Consider the following 15549-nt stretch of genomic DNA (forward strand, 5'->3'; position numbering starts at 1 on the left):
GCATCAAATAATCATCAAGTATAAGAGAATCACCCAGTCGATTGTAGTAACCAGATCAACAATAATAGGACCAAACCTAGAACACAACAATGATAAACAAAGATCTTAAGAGAAGTAAGCACCCTGCTCAACTGCTCGCCTGCTTACGTAAGCACCCTGCTCAACTGCTGGCCTACTTACAGTACTCACCCTGCTCAACTGCTTGCCTGCTTACAGTACGCACCCTGCTCAACTGCTAGCCTGCTTATGTATGCACCCTGCTCAACTGCTAGCCTGCGTACCTCGCTCTGAGTCCATTGAACTGCCTGCGGACCTCCGCACCTGCAACCCTTCTGTGCCTGCGTACCGACGCACCTGCAACCCTTCTGTGCCTGCGTACCGGCGCACCTGAAACCCTTCTGTGCCTGCGTACTAGCGCACCTAAAACCCTTCTGTGCCTGCGTACCGGCGCACCTGAAACCCTTCTGTGCCTGCGTACCGGCGCACCTAAAACCCTTCTGTGCCTGCGTACTGGCGCACCTGAAACCCTTCTGTGCCTGCGTACCGGCGCACCTGAAACGCTTCGTTCCTGCGTATGTACGCACTTTTCTCTCACTGTACCTACGTACCTTCGGGCATAGATGATTTCAAGACTTCAGAAATAACCCAGACAGTCAGATCTACAGATCTGAACATGCGCCGAAGAGATCTCGGTCCATCAGTAGATTCACCTTCTTTAGATCTAGACCATATCTAGCCCTCATAAGATATTCAACCAAAAACATGCTCAAGCCAAATGATCTCCTTTGCTTTATATAGGAAAGCTCTTGCTTAAAACATGGATCAATACCACGAGCCGACACCATAATAACACAATACCGTCGGCTAAATACCAAGAGTAAAACATAAGAAAACCCCACATGTGAATTTCTTTGCCTTGAAATGTGTGCACTGGGGGTACGCACCTCCTGAACGGGATAACTATGGGTATGTACGCACTTTATGTAACACTGACCTGCGTGTACGCACCTTATGCAAGGTGTACCTGCGTACCCCTTATTTTCTTCAATATTTGATAGCTGATCATCAATCTCTGCTGCTGACTTGAAGTACTGTGATCTATCACCTGAATGGGTTGCCATCAAGGACAACACTTTAGCCATAATGCCAACAGTCCCTCCATGGCTTAGCTCAAGTCAAGCTCGTGTCATTAGACTCAGATTAGCCAAATTATGCATTAATAAAAATCTGCTTTATTGTAAAGACCCATCAGGAATCCTCTTGAGGTGTCTAGATAAAGAACAATCTGTGGAGGTCATACACCAGTTCCATTCTAGCATCTGTGGGGGGCATCATTATTGGAAAACCACAACTCAAAAAATCTTGAGGGCTGGATATTATTGTCCTACTCTGTTCTCTGATGTGTTTTCTTATGTAAAATCTTGTGACAAGTGTCAGAGGTTTGCAAGAAGACAGCAGCTAAAATCTCTTCCCTTGAAGCCAATACATGTCAATGGTCCCTTCCAGCAGTGGGGCTTGGACATTATAGGTGAGATCAACCCACATTCTAGTGGCCAACACAAATGGATCTTAGTAGCCACTGATTATTTCACCAAGTGGATTGAGGATATACCCACTAAGAATGATGATCATCAAGTTGTCATAAAGTTCTTGAAAGAGAATATTTTCACTAGATTTGGTTGTGCAACCAAACTAGTCACTGATAATGCAACAAATTTCATGGCAAAAGAATTGGTGGACATGACTGAATCCATGGACATTCAAGTGGTGCATTCTAGCTCATATTATCCTCAAGGCAATGGCCTAGAAAAATCATCTAACAAGAGTCTGGTAAGCGCAATAAAAAAACTATTAGAGGAAAAAAAAAAGAGCTAGGATTCCAAGCCGAAGTTTGCACTATGGGCTGACAGAGTTACCATCGAAAAGTCCATAGGGAATTCTCCATTCAAACTGGTTTATGGCACTAATGCTATTTTCCCCATCCAACTGATTCTCCCTGTGGCTAAGTTCTTGCAAGAAGAACAAGATGAAGAGAATGATATGGTAAGAAGAATGAATAACCTGGTTGAACTACAATAGATCAGAGAGCAATAGGTTGAGAAGTCAAAAGCTCAACATAAGAAATCAAAGAAACCTTTGACAGGGAGGCAAAAGTGGACAATTTGCAAGTTGGTGATTGGGTGCTTAAATGGGATGCATTTAAGGAAAAGAAAGGTAATCATGGCAAGGTTGACTCCTAATGGACAGGTTCATTTGTCATCGCTCAAATTCAACAGAACAATACATTCATTCTGCACAGTCTGGAAGGAGAAGATACTTTTGGTAGCCCAATAAATGGGTGGTTCTTGAAACTTTATTTCCTTTAAGGCTTTAAAGCCTTGTCATTGTAAATATGCTTTTCCAGTTTTTATTTCATTACAAAATAGACTCCATGCCCAATGGAACACTAGAAGGAATATTTGAATTTGTTGTTTCAGGAAAGGCATTGATCTGTGATCCTTGAAACCTCATAGGGAGGACTTCATCCCCAGAAGGAGACAGTGTTAGCCTTACTGGTGTTAGCTCTGCTACATGTCTTGACATTTGGAGGACCAAATGCAAGCTTGGCCATATTGTCATGTTCAAAGGAGAACTCTCACCGGTCATCTTCCTCCTCCTCCTTCACTTCGCTTACTCTCTTTCACCCCACTGCCTCTGTTTTTTTCCTTCATACCTGGCATAGACCCCTATTTCTTTAAGACCCAAGTGCTAAGCTTAAAACCCCATTAGACCACTTCCACGTGACCCGTGCCTCCATAGCCCATCATCATCTTTTGATTGTAGCTGTGGATCGCCACGCCCCGATCCAATGGTCCTTGCCACCGAAGTCAATGAATAACTTGCCTGTTTGTTCCCCACCGTCTGATCATCCCCTCTGTGATCAGACAGTGTCGCTCCCCCCGCGCCTGCAAAGAAATCGCATGATAACTCACGATGGAAAGTGGTTTCATTTCCCCCATCTGCCACACGTCGCCCTCCGAGTGGATCACTCGCCCTTGTACGATTACCACCTGACGGTCAACGGTGGTGTGATCAATACCGCCTACCACTGAAACCATTCATCCCTGCTTGTTAAAACCCACACGTTTTCTCCTCTCGATGATCATTAGATCTATCACCCAAAATCCAATGGCCCGTGTCTCTCCACCTCCGCATCCTCCTGGTATTCCTTGCCAAGCACTCCCCGTCGTTGATCTGCCCAATCTAACGGCCTATCTTCCTCCTCCATTCATCTTGACTATCCACATCCTAGAACTATCCCATGCACCTGAAGGACGAATCTGACCAGTTACCTGTACTCGGCGCAGTAGCTCCTCAAAAACCACATTTATCAGGGAGGATGACCGAGAAGGAAAAGGACAAACCTCGAGCAGATAAGTGCATTTAACAGTTATGGAATTCCATCCATATGACACTCCACCTACCTGAGAAGGACAACAGAGCATCCGAGAAGATCGAATTCATCCATCGAAGCAGGCAAATTTCACTAGAGACTCCATCAAATAGTTAAAGTGGTTAGTGGTCCATTATAACCCCTCTACGCCTAGAATAGCAGAACATTTTTTGTAATCAAACTCTATATATACCCAGAAAACAGATGTAATCAGGGTTGATGGTTTTTGTTTTGATGTAAGGTTCAACTTCTGGAGACTGTAACTGCTTCGATACTTGCAGCGTCTCGTCTTCATTTTCAGCTAATACAAGCTTCTTTTGCTGTTAATTACTCACTTTCCATTTCTATTATGTTCTAGGTTGTGCTTGATATGCATTTTTCTTGAACTCTTGATGTTTAGCATCAAATGAGCTGCCATCCTACCTCTGTGTTATAATCTTGTATGTATCAGTGAATGTATTGATCAGGTTTCTTTTCACTTAGTGGCAGAGATCTGTCATCCTGTCTGTGCACTAGGGAATTAGATTTGTAGACCTATTTACTGGTTGCAGTCGGCCATCACAGGGTCCTGTGCATCTGCTGGTGTGATCAGTATTCTCCATATCCACCCAATCCTTAAACTGTGAGTAATTGGTGGTCTAAAGCCTTGTAGTCTGGGGGTGTTCACGCATGTCTAGAGTCAAGCAAAGTAGAAGTGGTTATCTGGCTTGAAAAAGCATCATTCCTTCCATTCATCCATTTCCAACATTGAGTTGAGTTGGTAATGTTCCCGAGCATCTCCAAGCTACAACCTAGTAGAGTTTCTTGGGGTGATAATATTGATTGGCGTCGCTGCCGGGGAGAGGAGATTGAATCTTAGCTTCCCTGGGAGAACGACACAGTTCCATGCTTTGATGATAAACAAATTCTGGACACATTTCTAGTTGTAATCATCTATCTGGCGACTCTACTGGAGAACCTACCTGGTGGCAACTCCACATTTCAGTTTTGGCTCAGTTTGTGAGGCATACCCTGAGAAATCCTCAGAAGTCACCTGCTAATCCAGTGCCTGACCCTGAGAAGATTGCTAAGCAAAGGAAAACATCACAGAAAGGAGCATCAGGATTAGCTAAGCCTAAGAAATCTTATGCATCTCTGAAAGATAAGGTTATAGCTGAGGATATACAGTTTGAATATTTAGAGCCCAACATTGTTAGTCAAGAAATTCCTTTAGAGATTAATAGATCTCCTTGTTCAGTCAGTTCCCCTTTGGATCTCAGTCCAAAGAAAGCCTCCCATATAGTCCATCATATTCCTTTGTGTCTGTCATCTATTTCATTACTTCCTACCATTCAATCTGCTAGTATATTTCCACCTATCCCAGTCATGGCAGGTCAGCAAGCTCCCACGAAAATGGAAAGAATTATAGTTTCTGGGTATGGACCCTGGTCTTGCATGTTCCTTTGAAAGCCATGCTTGTAGGAGAATATCAAAAATACATGCCCAAATTCACTGGTATAGAGGGAATAACAGCTGAAGAACACCTTGAGTATTTTTATAGTTATGCTGATAACTTAGATATCAGTGAAGATGATGTGTGGATGAGAGTATTTGTCTAGAGCCTTGATGGAGAGGCTAGAAAGTGGTTCAGAGAATTGCCCCATAGGTCCATAACAGACATTGAGGCATTGGATGATGCATTCCTGAAGCAATGGGGGGGTAGGAAAGACTTGCTCTATTACCATACAGAGTTTGGAAACCTAAAGAGCGAAAATGGTGAGTTGTTGTCTGATTTCGATAAGAGATTTAACCACATGTACAACAAAATACGAGCTGAAGTGAAACCCACCCCTACTTCTGCTAAGCTTACTTATGCCAATGCCTTCGATTCTTGTTTCTGCTTACTACTGAGGGAGAGAAGATGTGCTTCTTTGGCGGATATGCAAAATGCAGCCCTGGAATTAGAATCATACATCATAGCTGCAGAAAGGCTCGAAGGTAATGTTGATAGGAGAAGATAGAGAGGTGAGCTCTCATCATCCTCAGATGCTAAGATCGATAAAATGGCCAAGATGATAGAGCCATTAGCCTCTGAAGTTTCCAAATTAAGGGTTGAGTAGCATTCAGGGAAAGGAAAAGCTCCTTATACCTTCGCTCTTCCAAATCTAAATCCATATAGAGGAGAAAAGGAGCAGCTGCAGATTTTGCAAAGAAACAAAGATACAAACAAAGACCAAAGGGTGAAGACCCTTTTTCAAGATATAGTCATGGAAGAAGAACAGTTTGAAGAAGATGATGAGGTCCATGCTATGGAAGACAAGGGCAGTGCCCCTTTCTTAACCAAAACTGCCTATGAGAAGTCATTATCCAAAGGCCCTGCTCATTTATTTTGTTGTCCCTTCAGAACAACAAGTTTATCAGCAAGAGAAACTAGCATCAGATCCCATCATCCTCAAAGTTCCAGCCATAGAGGCTGGAGGTCTTGAAGGTTACCCTTCTTCTTTAAGTTTTCAATCAGAAATTCAAAATCCAAGAGTACAAATGCCTCTGATTGAATCAGTGAAGAATGAGCCCTTCAAGAAATCTATCCTTGAATATCTTGAGCTTAAAGCCAACCCAGCTTCCCAGGACTATGAAAATTGGCAGATTGACCAACCCGATGTTATCCCCAACCCAATGATCAAAAAGGGTGAAGTCAATCCACCATCATCTTATTTTTCTCTGTTTGTTCAAGAGACAATCCCTCATAACTGCCCCCTAGGCACTGAGGCCAGCCATAATTCAATGACCAAGGCTGACATGGATAATCTTAGTCTTGATATCACAAAGCCTGCTAGTTGGCCTCCACACAACTTGAAAGGGCAGTTTGCCAGATCACACAGAAAGAAGGTGCACAGATTTAGGAAACCTCCTTGGATGGGCCTAGTTCTAAGCAAGCTACAAAAGTAGGCAAAGTCTTTGTGTCCCATACATAGGAATACATTGATTCACCATTTATATTAATCGTTCAGGACACAAATGACACAGCTAAGTACATAGCAGCCCTTGTTATTCAGCGGGTGTACAAAAGCTCCCATGAAGAAAATCCAAGGATGACACCATACAAAGAAGGCGTGAAATATAAACCATCTCTACTTGATAAGGTCAAATGCCCTAAGATGTTTGAGGTAGGTGATAAAATCAACTCGCTTTTGCAAGTATTTGATGAATTGGTTGACATGCACATTGACCAAGAGAAGGAAACCTTTCATAGAAAGACAAAAAGGGTCAATTCTTAGTATGGTGACGGTTTTCTCCAATGGGATGCACTGAAGGAAAGGCAGGGAGATCCTGGTAAAATCAATGCTATATGGACAGGATCATTCGTCATCAGCTAGATCCAAGGGAACAATACCTTCATGCTTAAAATTATGGGAGGAGAAATAGTTTTTGATGGCCCAGTTAATGGGCATTTTCTGAAAATTTATGTTATTTAAGGTCTTTTGGCCTTAAATTTTGTAAATATGTTGTTTTATCAGTTTAGTGTAAGCTCAGCTAGACTCCATGCCCAATGGAACACTGGGAATTTTTGCAAAATTTGTTTTCACAGGAAAGGCATTGATCTGCAGTTCTTGAGACCTCATAGGGAGGATCTCATCCCTAGAAGGAGCCAGTGTTTGCTCTGCTACATGTCTTGACATTTGGAGGACCAAATGCAAGCTTGGCCATATTGTCATGTTCAAAGGAAAACTCTCACTGGTCATCCTCCTCCTCCTCCACTCCGCTTACTCTCTTTCACCCCGTTGCCTCCATTTTTTCCTTCATACCCGGCATAAACCCCTGTTTCTTTAAGACCCAAGTGCTAAGTTTAAAACCCCATTAGACCACTTCCACATGACCCCATGCCTCCATAACCCATCATCATCTTTTGATTAAAGCAGTGGATCACCGCACCCCAATCCAACGGTCCTTCCCACCACACTCAATGAATAACCTGCCCGTTTCTTCCCTGCCGTCCGATCATCCCCTCAGTGATCGGACGGTGATCGCTTCCCCAGTGCCCGCAAAGAAATCACACAATAACTCACAATGGAAAGTGGTTTCATTTCCCCCGTTGGCCACATGTCGCCCTTCGAGTGGATCACTCGCCCTTGTATGATTACCGCCTGACGGTCCATGGTGGTGCGATCAATACCACCTAGCGCAGAAACTGTTCATCCCCGTGTTGGGTTGTGTTATATTCTTTCCACGTAGTTAATAGGGGGTTTGAAGGGCACCCGTAACCCCACTTTATGGGGTCCGGGGCAGCGCCCCGGAAAATTTTGGTTTTGGACCATATGTTAGGTTGGGCAGACCCACCTATGGTTTTGTGCATGATTTCCACACATGTTTTTTGGACGCGATGGTTTTCGGTCAATGGTATTGGACACGATGGTTTTTGGTCCATGGTATTGGATGCTTCGACATGTATAAATATGTATTGTAAGATTGAAAGGAATATAATGAAAAATCGAGCTGGTAGTCCCGGTTTTGGGATCCAGGGAAAAATCTCTGTGAATATGTGTTTTATGGGTTATGCTCTCGCATTGTTTATTTTATTTGTTTAAGAATTCGTATGCAGGTAATTTCTGTACAGGGTTAAAACCTACATTTGGTATCAGAGTTGTTTTGGCTTCAAGGGGACGCCTTTGTTGCTGAGGGGTTTCGCTCAGGCCTGTGGTAGACCCTGTTCAGTGGGAGATCTACGAGATCGATTCTGGTGGTGAAAGAAGATGGCGAGCAGTGGAAAGATAGAGATTGAGAAGTTCAATGGTCAGAAATTTTGAGTTGTGGAAACTCAAGATGGAGGATCTGTTGGTGGATAAAGATCAGTGGATCGTGGTAGATCCGGGTACTAAACCATCGGGAGTGACCGATGAAGAATGGAAGAAGTTGGATCAGAAGGCAAAGATCACAATACGATTGTGTGTCTCAGATTCAGTATTGCTGAATGTATCAGGGGAAGCTACGACAAAGGCTTTGTGGGTCAAGTTAGGGACTTTGTACCAATCTAAGTCTCTGGTGAATAAACTATTCTTGCGGAAAAAGCTGTATAACCTGAGGATGAAAGATGGAGACTCGGTGACAGAGCATCTGAATGCGTTTAATACTGTGGTAAGTCAGTTATTATCTGTTGATATTAAAATTCAGATGAAGATAAGTGCATCAGTATGTTGTGTTCTCTACCAGATTCGTGGGATAGTTTAGTTATTGCAATAGGTACAATGCAACTGCTTTGGAGTTTGATGAAATAGTCTCAGCCTTGTTGATGGAGGAGATGAGACGGAAAAATATGGACAACCAGAATGGTGATGCCTTGTCTGTACGAGGACGGTCCTAGAACAGAAACAAAAATAAGTCATCGAGTGGGAGATCTAAATCTAGAGGGAGATCTAAATCTACAGGAAAACCTACAAAGGTGGTGTGCTGGAAATGCGGAAAGGAAGGGCACTTCAGAAGGGATTGTAAATCTAAAGCTCCTGATAAAGGAAAGGGATCTGATGATGCTCCTTCTACAGAGGCGAAAACCACCTCAGATGAAGGTGGGGATGTGTACATGGCTTCTTCAAGAACACATGTAGATCATGAGGCATGGTTGATTGATTCAGGTGCATCCTTTCACTCCACTCCCCATAGAGAGTGGTTCTGTGAGTATGAGAAATACGATGGTGGCGATGTCTTCTTAGGAGATGATAGGAAGGCTAGAATCATTGGTCGGGGAAAAGTAAAGTTGAAGTTGCAAGGTGGAAGGGTTAGAACACTTCCGGGTGTTCTACATATTCCTGCATTGGCCAGAAATCGGATTTCTGTAAGCAAGTTGGATGATGCAGGTGTAAAGACGGTGTTCGAGAAAGATACGTGCAAGATGGTTCGAGGAGCACTGATATTAATGCGGGGAGTTCGGATTGGAACTCTGTACAAGCTGCAAGGTAGCACTGTTGTTGATGGGTGAAATAGTTCTATGGTTCCTGAAAATGGAGTAGATAATCTAGTGGTCTCTGGAGAGAAGACCATGTTGTGGTATCAAAGGCTTGGACATATCGGAGAGAAGGGCCTTCGAATACTTCATGGTAAAGGTATGGTAGAAAGTATGAATAACAGCTCTCTGGATTTTGATTTCTGTGAAAATTGTGTATATGGGAAGCAGAATCGGGTGAGTTTCCCCTCTTGTGGTAAGAGGACGAAACAGATATTAGAGCTTGTGCACAGTGATGTGTTTGGACCTGTGAAGGTTCCATCACTGGGTAAGTCTGTGTACTGTGTATCATTCATAGATGACTTCTCAAGGAATACATGGATATATTTTCTTAAGAATAAATCTGAAGTCTTTGACAGGTTTAAAGAATTTAAGGCTCTGCTGGAAAATTAGATAGAGAAGAAGATAAAGGTGCTGAGGACAGATAATGGTGGAGAATTTTGCAGCAAGGAATTTGAAGAATTTTGTAAGAAGTGTGGTATATCACGGCAGAAGACTACTCCATATACACCTCAACAAAATGGAGTTGCAGAAAGAATGAAGAAGACATTGATGGAAAGGGCAAGAAGCATGCTCAGTGGTGCCGGGTTAGGACAGGAATTCTGGGCAGAGGTGGTGGATACTGCATGTTACTTGATCAACAGATCACCTTCATCAGCGTTGGAAGATAAGACTCCACAAGAAGTATGGACTGGTAAGAAACCCTCTCTTTCACATCTAAGGGTATTTGGATGTGGTGCATATGTACATGTTCCAAAGGAGAAACGAACCAAGTTGGATAGTAAATCTGAAAAGTGCATCTTTATTGGGTATAAGGATGGTTTAAACGGTTATAAGATTTGGAACCAAGTCACACGGAAGGTTGTGTACAGTCGAGATGTGTTTTTCAGAGAGGTAAAAGATGTTATTCAACATGAAGTCCAACCAAAGGAACCTGAGAAGATAGAGTTTGAGCCAAAGGACGAAGAATCAGACTCTGCAGCAGAGGAGGAATCAGAAGATGAAGAGCCACAAACTCCGGCTGTGAGAAAATCAGTTTGAGAAAGAAGGCAGCCAGAAAGGTATAGTCCATCTGCTTTCAGTTCAAATTTTTCTTTGTCTGTTACTGATAATGATCCCAGAACTGTGAAGGAAGCAGTGGATTCAGAGGATGGAAAACTCTGGAAAGAGGCCATGGTCGATGAAATGGCATCTTTGCACAAAAATGAGGCTTGGGATCTGGTGGAGTTGCTGGCTGGAAGGAAACCCATTTGCAGCAAATGGGTGTTCAAGAAGAAGACAAATGCAGAAGGAAAGGTGGAGAAATACAAAGCTCGGTTGGTAGCAAAAGGTTATTCCCAGGTGTCGGGAATTGATTTTGGTGATATTTTTTCTCCTGTTGCCAAGGTAACTTCTATTAGATTACTTTTATCTGTTGTTGTTGCTTTTGATTTTGAGGTAGAACAGATGGATGTGAAGACAACATTTCTTCACGGGGATTTGGAAGAGGAAATCTACATGAAGCAACCTGAAGGCTTTGCGGTGAAGGGTAAGAAAGAACTGGTATGCAAGTTAAAGAAGACTCTGTATGGGTTAAAACAATCACCAAGGATGTGGTATCATAAATTTGATACATTTATACGGGGACTTGGCTTCACCAGAAGCAAAGCAGATCATTGTGTGTATTTTAAATTAATTGGTGACTGTATTATTTATCTGGTCTTGTATGTGGATGATATGTTGCTAGTTGGAAATGACAAAGAAATTATCCAGGATTTGAAGACCCAATTGTCCTCCAAATTCGACATGAAAGATCTTGGTGCTGCAAACTATATTTTATACATGGAAATTAAAAGAGATCGGTCAAAGAGGAAGCTCTGGTTAAACTAGAGGAAGTATGTCGAGACAATACTCCAGAGGTTTAATATGCAGGATAGTAAACCGGTGAAGGTTCCTATTCCTGTAGGTGTGAGGTTATCTGCTGAACAGTGTCCCAAGAAACAAGAAGAGGAAGAGGAAATGCCCCGTGTTCCATATGCAAGTGCAGTGGGTAGCCTAATGTATGCAATGGTCTGTACTAGACTAGACATTGCACATGCAGTGGGAGTATTGAGCAGGTTTATGTCAAAACCTGGGAAGGAGCACTAGATAGCAGTGAAGCGGGTTTTCAGGTATTTTCGTGGCACTAGTGATTATGGTTTGTGCTACCAAGGAAGACCAGGATTGGACATAGCGTTGGATATTCATGGCTTTGTTGATGCAGACTAGGCTGGAGATCTGGATCAGAGAAGATCTACAAGTGGGTATGTGTTTAACCTATTTGGAGGTGCAGTCAGTTGGATGAGTAAGAAACAATCTGTAGTGGCACTATCAACTACAGAGGCAGAATACATGGCAGCCACTCATGCAAGCAAGGAAGCAGTTTGGTTGCAGAGATTGTGTTCAAGTATGGGGCTAGTACAGGGAGCTATAAGAATAGACTGTGACAGCCAAAGTGCAATTTTCTTGGCAAAGAACCCTGCTTATCATTCAAAGACAAAGCACATTGATGTTTAGTATCACTTTGTGAGGGATATGATAGAAGACAGAAAGGTGTTGCTGGTAAAGGTGGACACTTTGAAGAATACTGCAGATGCATTGGCAAAATATGTGATCTCTGAGAAGTTCTCTTGGTGTAGAGAAGCAATGGGAATCTCAGGGCTGAAAAAATGACTAAGCTCTCCTGTGGCCCCCTGTGGAAAGAAAACAACAAGTGGGAGATTGTTGGGTTATGTTATATTCTTTCCATGTAGTTAATAGGGGTTTGAAGGGCACCCGTAACCCCACTTTATGGGGTCCGGGGCAGCGCCCCGGAAAATTTTGGTTTTGGACCATATGTTAGGTTGGGCGGACCCATCTATGGTTTTTTGCATGATTTCCACACATGTTTTTTGGACGCGATGGTTTTCCGTCCATGGTATTGGATGCTTCGGCATGTATAAATATGTATTGTAACATTGAAAGGAACATAATGAAAAATCAGGATGGTAGTTCCGGTTTTGGGATCCAGGTAAAAATCTCCGTGCATATGTGTTTTATGGGTTATGCTCTTGCATTGTTTATTTTCTTTGTTTAAGAATTCGTATGCAGGTAATTTCTGTACAGGGTTAAAACCTACACCCCGCCTGTTAATGCCCACATGTTTTCTCCTCCTGATGACTGTTGGATCTGTCACCTAAAATCCAACAGCCCGCATCTCTCTGCCTTTGTATCCTCCTGGTATTCCTTACTAAGCACTCCCCGCCATCAATTTTCCCAATCTAACAGCCTATCTTCCTCCTCCATTCGTCCCGATTATCCACGTCCTGGAACTGTCCCATGCACCTGAAGGACAAAGGTGGCCAGTTACCTGTGCTTAGTGCAGCAGCTCCTCAACAACCGCATTTATCAGGGAGGATGGTTGAGAAGGAAAAGGAAAAACCTCGAGTAGATAAGTGAATTTAACAGTTATGGAATTCCATCCATATGACGCTCCCCCTACCCGAGAAGGACAGTAGAGCATCCAACAGTCCTTCCCACCGCAGTCAATGAATAACCTGCTCGTTTGCTCCCTGCCATCTGATCATCCCCTCTGTGATCGAACAACGATTCCTTCCCCCGCACCTGCAAAGCTATTGTACGATAACTCGTGATGGAAAGCGGTTTCATTTCCCCCGTCCGCCACGCATCGCCCTCCGAGTGGATCACTCGCCCTTGTATGATTACCACTCGATGGTCCACAGTGTTGTGATCAATACTAGCTACCACTGAAACTGTTCGTCCCTGCCCTTTAATGCCCACGAGTTTTCTCCTCCCAATGACCGTTGGATCTGTCACCCAAAATCCAACATCCCGCATCTCTCCACCTTCGTATCCTCCCGGTATTCCTTGCCAAGCACTCCCCACCATCGATATGCCCAATCTAACAACCTATATTCCTCCTCCAATCGTCCCGACTATCCACGTCCTAGAACTGTCCCATGCACCTGAAGGATGAAAGTGGCCAATTACCTGTACTCGGCACAGTAGCTCCTCGACAACCTCATTTATCAGGGAGGATGGCCGAGAAGGAAAAGGACAAACCTTGAGCAGATAAGTGCATTTAACAATTATGGAATTCCATCCATACGACACTCCACCTGCCCGAGAAGGACAATAGAGCATCCGAGAGGATCGAATTCATCCACTGAAGTAGGCAAATTGCACTAGAGAATCCATCAAATAATGAAAGCGGTTGGTGGTCCATTATAACCCCTCCACACCTAGAATAGCAGAAATTTTTTTGTAATCAAACTCTATATATACCCAGAAAACAGATGTCATCAGGGTTGATGGTTGTTGTTTTGATGTAAGGTTCAACTTATGGAGACTGTAACTGCTTTGATACTTGCAGCGTCTCATCTTCACTTTCAACTAATACAAGCTTCTTTTGCTGTTAATTTCTCACTTTCCATTTCTATTATGTTCTAGGTTATGCTTGATATGCATTTTTCTTGAACTCTTGATGTTTAGCATTAGAGGAGCTGTCATCCTACCTCTATGTTATAATCTGGTATGTATCAATGAATGTATTGATCAGGTTTCTTTTCACTTAGTGACAGAGAGCTGTCATCCTGTCTATGCACTATGGAATTAGATTTGCAAACCTCTTTACTGGTTGCAGCCAGCCATCACAGGGTCCCGTGCATCTGCTGGTGTGGTCAGTATTCTCCATATCCACCCAATCCTTAAACTGTGAGTAATTTGTGGTCTAAAGCTTTGTAGTCTGGGGGTGTTCACGCATGTCTGGAGTCAAGCAAAGTAGAAGTGCTTATCTGGCTTGAACAAGCATCATTCCTTCCATTCATCCATTTCCAACATTGAGTTGGGTTTGTAATGTTCCTCAGCATCTCCGAGCTACAACCTAGGAGAGTTTCTTGGGGTGATAACAGCTGGCAAAAGGCCCAAAAATGGATCCATATAGGCTCTTAGAGTCTCCAAATTTGCTTAAAATCATGCCAATGGATCCATTAATGCTCTTCAAATCTTCAATTTTTGCTCAATGATCATCCAATGATCAAAATCAGTGCAAGAGGAGAGCCCTTGGAAGGGTGGAAATACACTATCGGGAGGCAAAATGGTTGAAAACCATGAAAAACCCACAATCATAGGCTTAAATAGAGGATTGAATAGTAGCTGTTAGATCTGGCTGATCAACGGCCCAAATCTAAGCGACTAATCATAATTGGCTTAGCAGAAGGGACAGTTTAAAGTTGGGCTCATGACACTACCGATCAGCAACCGCCAATCGTTGGATCGGCGGGTCGCATCGGCGAGGAGCATATGCTATGTTATATAAAGGACTCAGGGAGTGAGGGATGTGTGATTGCGATTTATCGCATCGCTAATATCGCATCGGCGCTATACCAAGGGGCAGGGCCTATACACATACATATGGGCGACTCGATAACCGGACCCGATGGCATTATATATGAGAATTCATAAATTTTGAATTTTGTGCCAAAGCCATTTTTAAAGCATTTTCCATGTATTTGATTATATAATGAAATACAAAGGGAAACAGGGGCAGTGCGATAGCGATGGAACCCGGACCTGTTGGGTTTCAAGAAGAAAAATATATATATTTTCAAGTCTGCAAAAGCCCTAATTTTAATGTATTTCATGTATTTTCATTGTATAATGAAAATATGAAGGGAGCATTGGCTAGTAGCAAGTGCGATGAGTCCCAGACCTGAAATGGTCTGTGAAGTGAAATATATAATAGTTGAAGTCCGCCAAACCCATTTTCATGCACCTTTCAATGTTTTTCACATATTTCATAATATAAGGGAAATGCACAGGAGCAGGCCTTTAGCGACTTGCGATGGTGACAAGGCCGGACCCAATAGACAATTAAACCATATTTTAGGAATTTTGAAGTCCAAAATACACAGAGAAGGCAATATTTTTGCAGTAATGTTGTGTTTTCTGTATATAACAGAAAAAATCATTTACAAATGTTTAAGGGATTACACAGCCCCGAAGACCATTTCCATTATCTAACAGAGGCGGAAGGGGAATATAAAGAGCCATAGCACGCGCAGATCCCCCCTCCATAACAACAAAATCATCATGGAGCATCTCTGGCATAGGAGAACTCCGAGAA

This window comes from Pinus tabuliformis, chromosome 7, assembly GCF_031772625.1.
Source record: "Pinus tabuliformis cultivar Carrire ecotype Pingquan chromosome 7, CPIR1, whole genome shotgun sequence".
Lineage (NCBI taxonomy): Eukaryota > Viridiplantae > Streptophyta > Pinopsida > Pinales > Pinaceae > Pinus > Pinus tabuliformis.